The sequence below is a fragment of the Dicentrarchus labrax genome, unplaced genomic scaffold (assembly GCF_905237075.1).
Source record: "Dicentrarchus labrax unplaced genomic scaffold, dlabrax2021, whole genome shotgun sequence".
NCBI classification, from domain to species: domain Eukaryota; kingdom Metazoa; phylum Chordata; class Actinopteri; family Moronidae; genus Dicentrarchus; species Dicentrarchus labrax.
Window position 1 is genome coordinate 122,206 of NW_026136807.1, and position 7,469 is coordinate 129,674.

The window sequence follows — 7,469 nt, forward strand, 5'->3', positions numbered from 1 at the left end:
TTACATGCTGTGTATGATTTGTTTCCCCTTTTTCTTCAGTGAAATAAATATCAATTAAATATATTGTTGTTGTGTTCTGCATCTTCACAACAACAACATCAAACACAGCAGAAGTACAGAGCAAAATAGATTATTTAAACTACAATCCATAATAATAATAATAATAATAATAATAATAATAAATGGTGATGCAGAACAGAGCAGTGGCACAAGGCAATCACAGCAGGCAGACACATAGTATAAGAGCTCAGCACAGATATGCATGGATACATAACACAGGGGCATTACAGTGTGAAGTACCTGTACATACAAGGCTTTTTATTTTTTTGGCAGCAACAGAGCCAGTGGCAACAGCAGATGAACCAGCACAAATGGCAGTCCGATATCTTGCGTCGCAGCTACTGGATGTAACTGATGTAACAGTGATCACATTAATGAACATACCCACATGTCCAAAATATAAAAAATAAAAAAACTTGTCAGTGCATAGAATCAGAACAGCACAGAGGCATGACAGCGTGTTATACAGGTGTGAATGGGACACACAATGATTTCCCCCCTTAAACCATATGACAGGCAGCAGACACACAGCAGGCCTATAAGACTTGTCAGTGCATAGAATCAGAACAGCACAGAGGCATGACAGCGTGTTATACAGGTGTGAATGGGACACACATTTTTTTTCCAAGCAGAGTGTCACTGTGCTGTAGAAGAGTTGTGGCAGGGTGGGTGGACCGGTGTTGGTAGAAAGCCTCCACACTGCGGCAAAGTCCCGGTCCTTGTGGAGGGGAAAGTCAATGTCTTTTTAAAAAAAAACACACACACAACACTGCAAACAACTATATACACCTGCCCCAGCAAGAGTGCGAAATCAGTCCGGGGCTCGACCCTGGTCCCTCTCCTTCATCTCCCTCAGCCAGTCCTCCACACTCTTACCCGCCGCAGCAGAGCAAAAATGTTCACTGCCGTAACGGGTGTGTCCGGTCTCCCTCCGCTTTGGCTGGCCGCACTTCCTGCACTTCTGTACTTGTGGCACGCCGGCCCGGGCAGAGACACCTGTTCCTGGCGGTGCCGCTGCCCTCTGCTCGGCCTTCTTCCTCCTCAGCCATTCAGTTTTGTACGTAGAGAGAGGCTGAGGAGGAGGAGCAGGAGGTGCTGCCTGCACTGCTTGTTGTCCTTGCTGTCCTGGCAGCAGCTGCAGTGCAGGCAGCTGAGGGCCGGCGTGACGTGCGGCGGCCAGCGGCAAAGGGAGGACGTGTGGGGCTGGCGTTGTCCGAGGGAGCGTTGGGATGGGGGGGGGGATGGGGAGCACCCTCACACTCTGCTGGGGCAGTGAGAGGTCCAGGAGGAGAGGCTGTGTAGCTGCAAAAGGTCCCGTTGCAGCTGCTGCAGCAGCTGTTGGTGGTACGGCCAGGACAGCAGCTGAGGGGGCAGGCGGTAAAGGCGCCAGTAGCCGTCTGCACACAGACACCGGTGCTGCCACAGCCGGTGCTGCTGCCAGAGTTACCGCCGCCCTTGCCGCTGCTGTCGTCGCCTGGCCTGCAGGCACCACCGTTGCTGCTGCTGCCGGAGGACGATCCACCGCCGGTGCTCCTTGGCCCGGGCGCTGCCGCTGTTGCTGTCGCTGGCGCCACCGCTGCCGCCGCCGAGCCCGCTACCGCTGGTGGTCGTCCCTCTGCTGCAACGCCTGGAGCTAGCACAGCCATCTCCTTCTCCCGCTGCGTCCTGGTGAACCTGAGAACGGATTTCAACATAGTATTTTAGTTACATGTACAATTTTGAGAGCATGTAATTCAAGCATGTCATTACCATAACATATAACACTGTCCAAAGCATCAAACATACCACAGCGAGAGGGTCCTGCTATTCAGCTCATAGAGCTGGATGGGCGCCCGAGCCATCAGCCTCTGGTGGCCCAGCACAAGGTCCCGGATGTGCTGGTACCGAAGCAGTTATGCTGTCCCACCGCGACCGCCGGGCACCGCTCACACGGGTGCCTGAGGGGCACACGCGGCAGAGCTGGATGCACACTGCCTCTACCAGCCGGCTTGCACTGGGACTGCTGGCAGGTCCAGAGGTCTGTCCGACCAGGCAGCTGCGGACAACGGACAAAAACAATGATGGATATGAGCATGCTGTGAACATTACAATAGCTCGTGTGTACGTCAGGGAAACGTGTGATGGAAGTGTAGCCTTACCGTCTCATGTTCTCCACACCAGGTATACTGGTGCGGCTAGGCTTCGCTGCCTTGAAGCGCCCCGAGCTGGCCTGTCCCTGTAGCGGGGAGGGTAAACTACTCGGTCCCTGTCGAATTTTGACAGGGCCTCGTAGAGCCTGATTAGCTCATCTACCCTCCCCTCGGACAAGGCCGGTTCGAAACGCACCCCACCAAGGCCGTGGCCAACTGGACCACGGCCAGGTACCCCCGGCTGGTCATCTGGTCCTCTGTAGTCCTGCAGACACACAAGCAGAGACAGAAAACAATCAGTCAGATGAATGGGAGGAAAAGAGCGCAGTGTGGTGATGTGAGATGCAGAGGTGGCGTGCCTACCTCAGCAGCCTGCTGAGGCTCTGACGAGGACCGGCCGGGGGAGTGGGGTGCGGGCTCGGGGGCAGTGGTCGGACGGGATGGCTCGGGCGCGGGTGCGTCTGCCGGTTGCCCTGACCGCGGGTCCAACTGAGGAGCTGGGACGCCAGGCACGTGGAGGGTGAGGTCATCCACCTCCTCGTGGGCGACGTCAGATTCTTCCTCAGTGGGTGGGGTAAGAGGAACGTCCCCCCCCGCGTCCGGAGTGTCAGGGTCCAAGCTGACGTCCTGCAGCACTCTGCCCGTCTGGGAGTACAGGTACTCAATCCCGATGAGCTCCCCTGAAGTACAACAACACAAATCACGTCACTCAGTCTGGTACAAATATGACTCAGTGTGGACACGCGTAAGCGTGGTGGCTTGAGTGTCCTTACCGGTGTACTCCCTGGGCTTGGTGTAATCCTTGACCACACTCGTGCCAAGCACCCTTTGGCTGAGCTGGTCAAGGGAGTGCTGCAGGGGGGCCACTGTAGGAGCGGAGCAGCGGACGTCCCTCCTGTGCCGCGGACGCCGCCCTGTCCTCGTTCCACCGCGTCAACCCCTCCAGGAGAAATGCCTGAAAGTGCCATGGATTGGCACTTTCTCCTGAGGAGGGTCACAGATGTGTTTAGCAGTTTATTCAGTGCACACAATGTGAATGACAATGAGTCAACGACAGTGAAAGATTGACATAGCAGTGAAACATGTGGGTTTACCTGGGATAAAGCGGTTGAGATGCAGGTGGAACGACTCCAGGGACGTGGAGCCTCGTGCACAACGGTACACCGGCAGGCTGATCCCCCCCTTGGTCAGCCTGCTCGTCTCGGTGTACAGCTCCACGTCGGGCGGGTCCTGGATGCACTGGAGGTGACGCCGCTGCTCCGTCCAGATTGCCTGGATGCGGTCCTGGTCCAGCAGGGGAATCCCCATGGTGTCCCGTCCGTTGGCACCGCCGAAGGTTTCCAGGAGGTCACCGATCAGCCGCTCCGTCTCCGCCGCTCCACGCGTGCGGCGACGGCAATGGATAGCCATATCCCTGCGGCTGACGTGCCTCCACACTCCGGCGTCGGACGAGAAGGTCATCCCCTGCGCCTCAAGCATCCTCTTCTTGGCGTCGAGCAACCGGGCTGCGTCCTCTGGGTCCCACAGGAAGATGCACAAGGACAGCTGCTGCAGGAAGGGCTTATACAGCTGGTGGCTCTCGGTGGTGACACCCGACGCAAAGCGGCGCATCAGGTGCCAGATGTCGAGCCGGACCACCAGCTTGTCCCACTCCTTGAACACCTCAGGTGCCTTGGATGTCCCGTGGGACGAACAACAGTCCCGGTCGACGTAGAGGAGCTGAGGGCGGCTCCACCCCAGCGTCCCGGTACTGCCGCATTAACCCCGCAGCCATGGACAACAGACCGGCCCCCTCGGCGTCCGTGAGCACGGACAAAAGCACCTGTCCGTGCTCGTTGCCGACGTTGGTTGCCCACGCTGCGGTCTGGGCGGCAGCACCGGCGAGCTTCCGGGTCACCTGTTTGAGAGAATAACGCACATCAGTAAGGCTGCACGCACATAGCCAGAGCATGATACTCAGCTTGTGCTATAGTACCACATTTACCTTCTTGGTTGAATCCATCTTCAGGATGCTTCCAAAGATGGAGGTGACCCGGGCCTTCACGTCCTCCAGGCGGGAGAGGATGTCGTGGCAGTACACCAGTAACAGATTTGGTGGTGGGGTGCACCTGCGCACGACACCTAGCGACGCGAAGGGCTCCATGACGCTGAGGTAGTGTATGGACCGCCGCATCCAGGCCTCTGTGTGTGCCTCACAGAGTTTGTTGTACAGCTGCGTGGGGCTGTTCCCCCGAGTACGCTCACGCAGCTGTATGATGACCCGCCGGTCGCAGGCAAGCCTACAGAGGAGCACATTATGTGTTACAGAAGAGCCACACACAGAGACGCTGCGTGACAGTGTTCAGACAGCTACTTACTTGTAGGTGAGGATCGCTGGGAACAGGGCGCGATGCCCCTCTCCCAGCTGACCCACGACCTCCTGCGACCAGGCAGCTACCTTCTTCTTACACCGACAGCACTCCAGGTACTCGGTGGCCATCAAGTACCAGCCGTCGATGTCCAGGACCCTCCGGATGGTCCTGTAGAGCCCACACTTGGTGAGGGCCTTGTTGCAGCATGTCGGCCGGACGCCCCCACAGACGCAGGGGCGTCCAGAGGAACAGCCGACATGCGAAGAAGGCAGCTGGTGAGGCGGGTGGCTGAGTATAACTCGGCCGGGGCTGAGGGGGATCCCACCACAGCTTGAGGTCCGTGGTGAGTTTAGTCCTCCCCTTGCTGTCTGGCTGGAACAGCTCCCGGCTGATCCACTCCTGCTCTTCCACGGTGAGAGCTGTCCGCCAGCTCTCAGGCAACCGGGCCTGTGAGGAAAAAACAACACAAACAAACAAACACACTGTAAGGAGGCTGAGTCGGTGCTACATGCAGTTTGACAGTCGACTCCACTGAGTTGTGCGTCCATGAGTACAGGTGGGTGTGTGTGTGTGTGTGTGTGTGTGTGTGTGTGTGTGTGTGTTTGTACCTCAGCTGAAGCAGGAGTGGGAGCTGCGGGCTGCTCCACATTCCTCTCCTTCCTCTTCCATCTCCACCTCCTCCGACGGTGCCGGAGGAGGTGGAGATGGAGGCGTCACCACCAGCGGGAGCGGGAGAGTCTGAAGGACCTGTACGTCAGCTTCAGACACAGTCACACACAACAAAATAGATTCAGCACAATGATAGTCATGGGACAAGACTAAGTGAGTCTGAGTGTTGATGACATGCAGTATGCCAGTGATTAGGGCAGAAGGTTTAGTGCTACAAGATGCAGCAGAGCCAAGGGTAGTAGACATGTGAAGGCGTTTAATCAAATCTACATTACCGCCACATGAGTGAGGATGGCACTACCACCTACGAAGATGGCTATATTACCTGCCAAACCTACCTTTGTCCTTCAAGCATCAGCTGTAGCGACCAGTAAATGAAACAATTACAGTTAATACAAACACACTGACAGAAGAATATATATTGATGGCAAATGTGACACGTCCAGTTTGGTGCCAGTTACCTGTTTCTATGTCAGTGGCCATCTGGACCAGTTCCTCGTCCGTCACCTCTGTGGCGTGGGGCGGCGGCGGAACCGAGGGGCGCTGGTCTCTGAAGGATGTAGACACCGCTATGGGGGGGTTGGGCAATGGTTAGTAAATCATGTACAGTGAACTGTACTCTGTTGTGTTAAAAGAGAAAGAAAGAGATCTACCTCGAACTGCAGGCTGTGCAGGTGTGGTCATCAGCTTCCTGACCTTGGCCTGCAGCTCACCTGGGCCCATGGGACGCCGGCGGCGATCTTGGAGGCGATCGGCTTGTGTGGCTACAGCGCGGTGGAAGCAGCGGCCTTGCTGGGGCCACTGCTGGTGGTGGTGGGGGCGCTGCTGCTGATGCTGCGGCTGCTGGTGGGTGGAGGGGGGTAGCAGCCGCAGCTGCCGCCTCTGCCGACCGCTTCGCGTCTCGGCCCAGGATGTACTTCCTGGCGGCGTCCATTGCAGTCCCAGGGTGCAGTGTCTTCCCTCGAAGCCACTTGACAAATCTACAACATGGACGGCATCACATTAGTGAACAATAATGACATACAGCAATTCACAATCCATTGTGTGTAGCACCAATCACTCACCCTTGGCGGTCCTTATCAGAGGACTCGTACAGGTCCTTCAGGGTGTCCTCTTTAAACTTCCCAAAGCCAACAAGGGCCTCGCCCTCACACCCGGGCTGACTGGCACGAGCCCGGGCCTCCTCGTGCGCCCGGTGGAATCTTATGTGTTCAGCGAACTCCGGGTGGGCGCACGAGTACTGGGCGAGAGCGTCCTTGTTGGCCATAAGGGGGCTGTCGGAGGCACTCTTCTCCCGCTCCCGCTGGTGGCTGGCGACCAACTGTACCGTGTAGCCCACGTCGTTCTCCAGGAGCCAACGGAACGTTTGACCCTGGTACTTCCCAAACTGGATGCTGTGGCAGCTCAGCACCAGCATGTGGTTCCCAGGGTCACCGCCCGTGGAGACGACGTGGGCTTGTGCCTCCTTCTCCACCTCTTCCAGCTTCTTGGCCCTCGCAGCAGCGGCGGCCCCGCGTGGCCCCTTGGCGGCGATGTAGGCCACCGCCTCACCAGAGGCCCGCAGGAGAAGCTGCTGCGAGGCTGTGAATTGCAGTTTTGCAAAAACCATTTCTACAATGACAAGAAATGACACAGCACAGCATTAAAGGAGCATTACAGGTTAAACTACATATTAACTGCTATATTACCAGGAATATCACACATAAGATTAATGATATACTGTTACTTCACATTCACTATTGAAACATTACCGTTAACAAACTAACATCACGTGACACAACAGGTAAATAATGAGCCCAGGGTTAGCCCCCTATGCATTGGCAGCCATTAAACAAACAGGCTTATTGTTAATGTATAAAACATACACTTAAACTTTATCTTTTGATTTCACCTGGTGATATTATAACCTTAAGGCTCTAAGGACATTAACTGTATAGTCTTTTCATACTTTAATTTTGTTTTCAGAGATCGTCACATGTTGTAATTATACTGTAGCATCCTAGCTACAGCTACGTTACATTACATTACATAATGGCGATCTCTCAAAATGTATTTAATCTTTAAACAGATTATGTGCTACAGCGAAAAGGCAGCTTATATATTATACAGTAATCAGTTAGCAGTGAAACAGCGAGCCAATGTAACGTTAGCGTAAGTTAGCACTGCCGCCGATGTCATTACCGATCGGTGAAATGTGTTTAAAATAGTATTCCCATACTGTGTTTACTTGTTGAGACCTAGGATGTTGTACTGCTATTGT

The 7,469-nt window shown here is 55.3% G+C and overlaps 1 long non-coding RNA gene across 1 annotated transcript; it reads right to left on the reverse strand.

Annotated features, from left to right (window-relative positions):
- Window positions 1-1,602: 1,602 nt before the first annotated feature.
- On the reverse strand, window positions 1,603-2,259 carry LOC127359893 (uncharacterized). Its single transcript, XR_007883030.1, has 3 exons — window positions 2,199-2,259; window positions 1,846-2,095; window positions 1,603-1,734 (listed from the first exon to the last, which is right to left on the reverse strand). It is a non-coding gene; the product is annotated as an uncharacterized LOC127359893 (long non-coding RNA).
- Window positions 2,260-7,469: the final 5,210 nt, after the last annotated feature.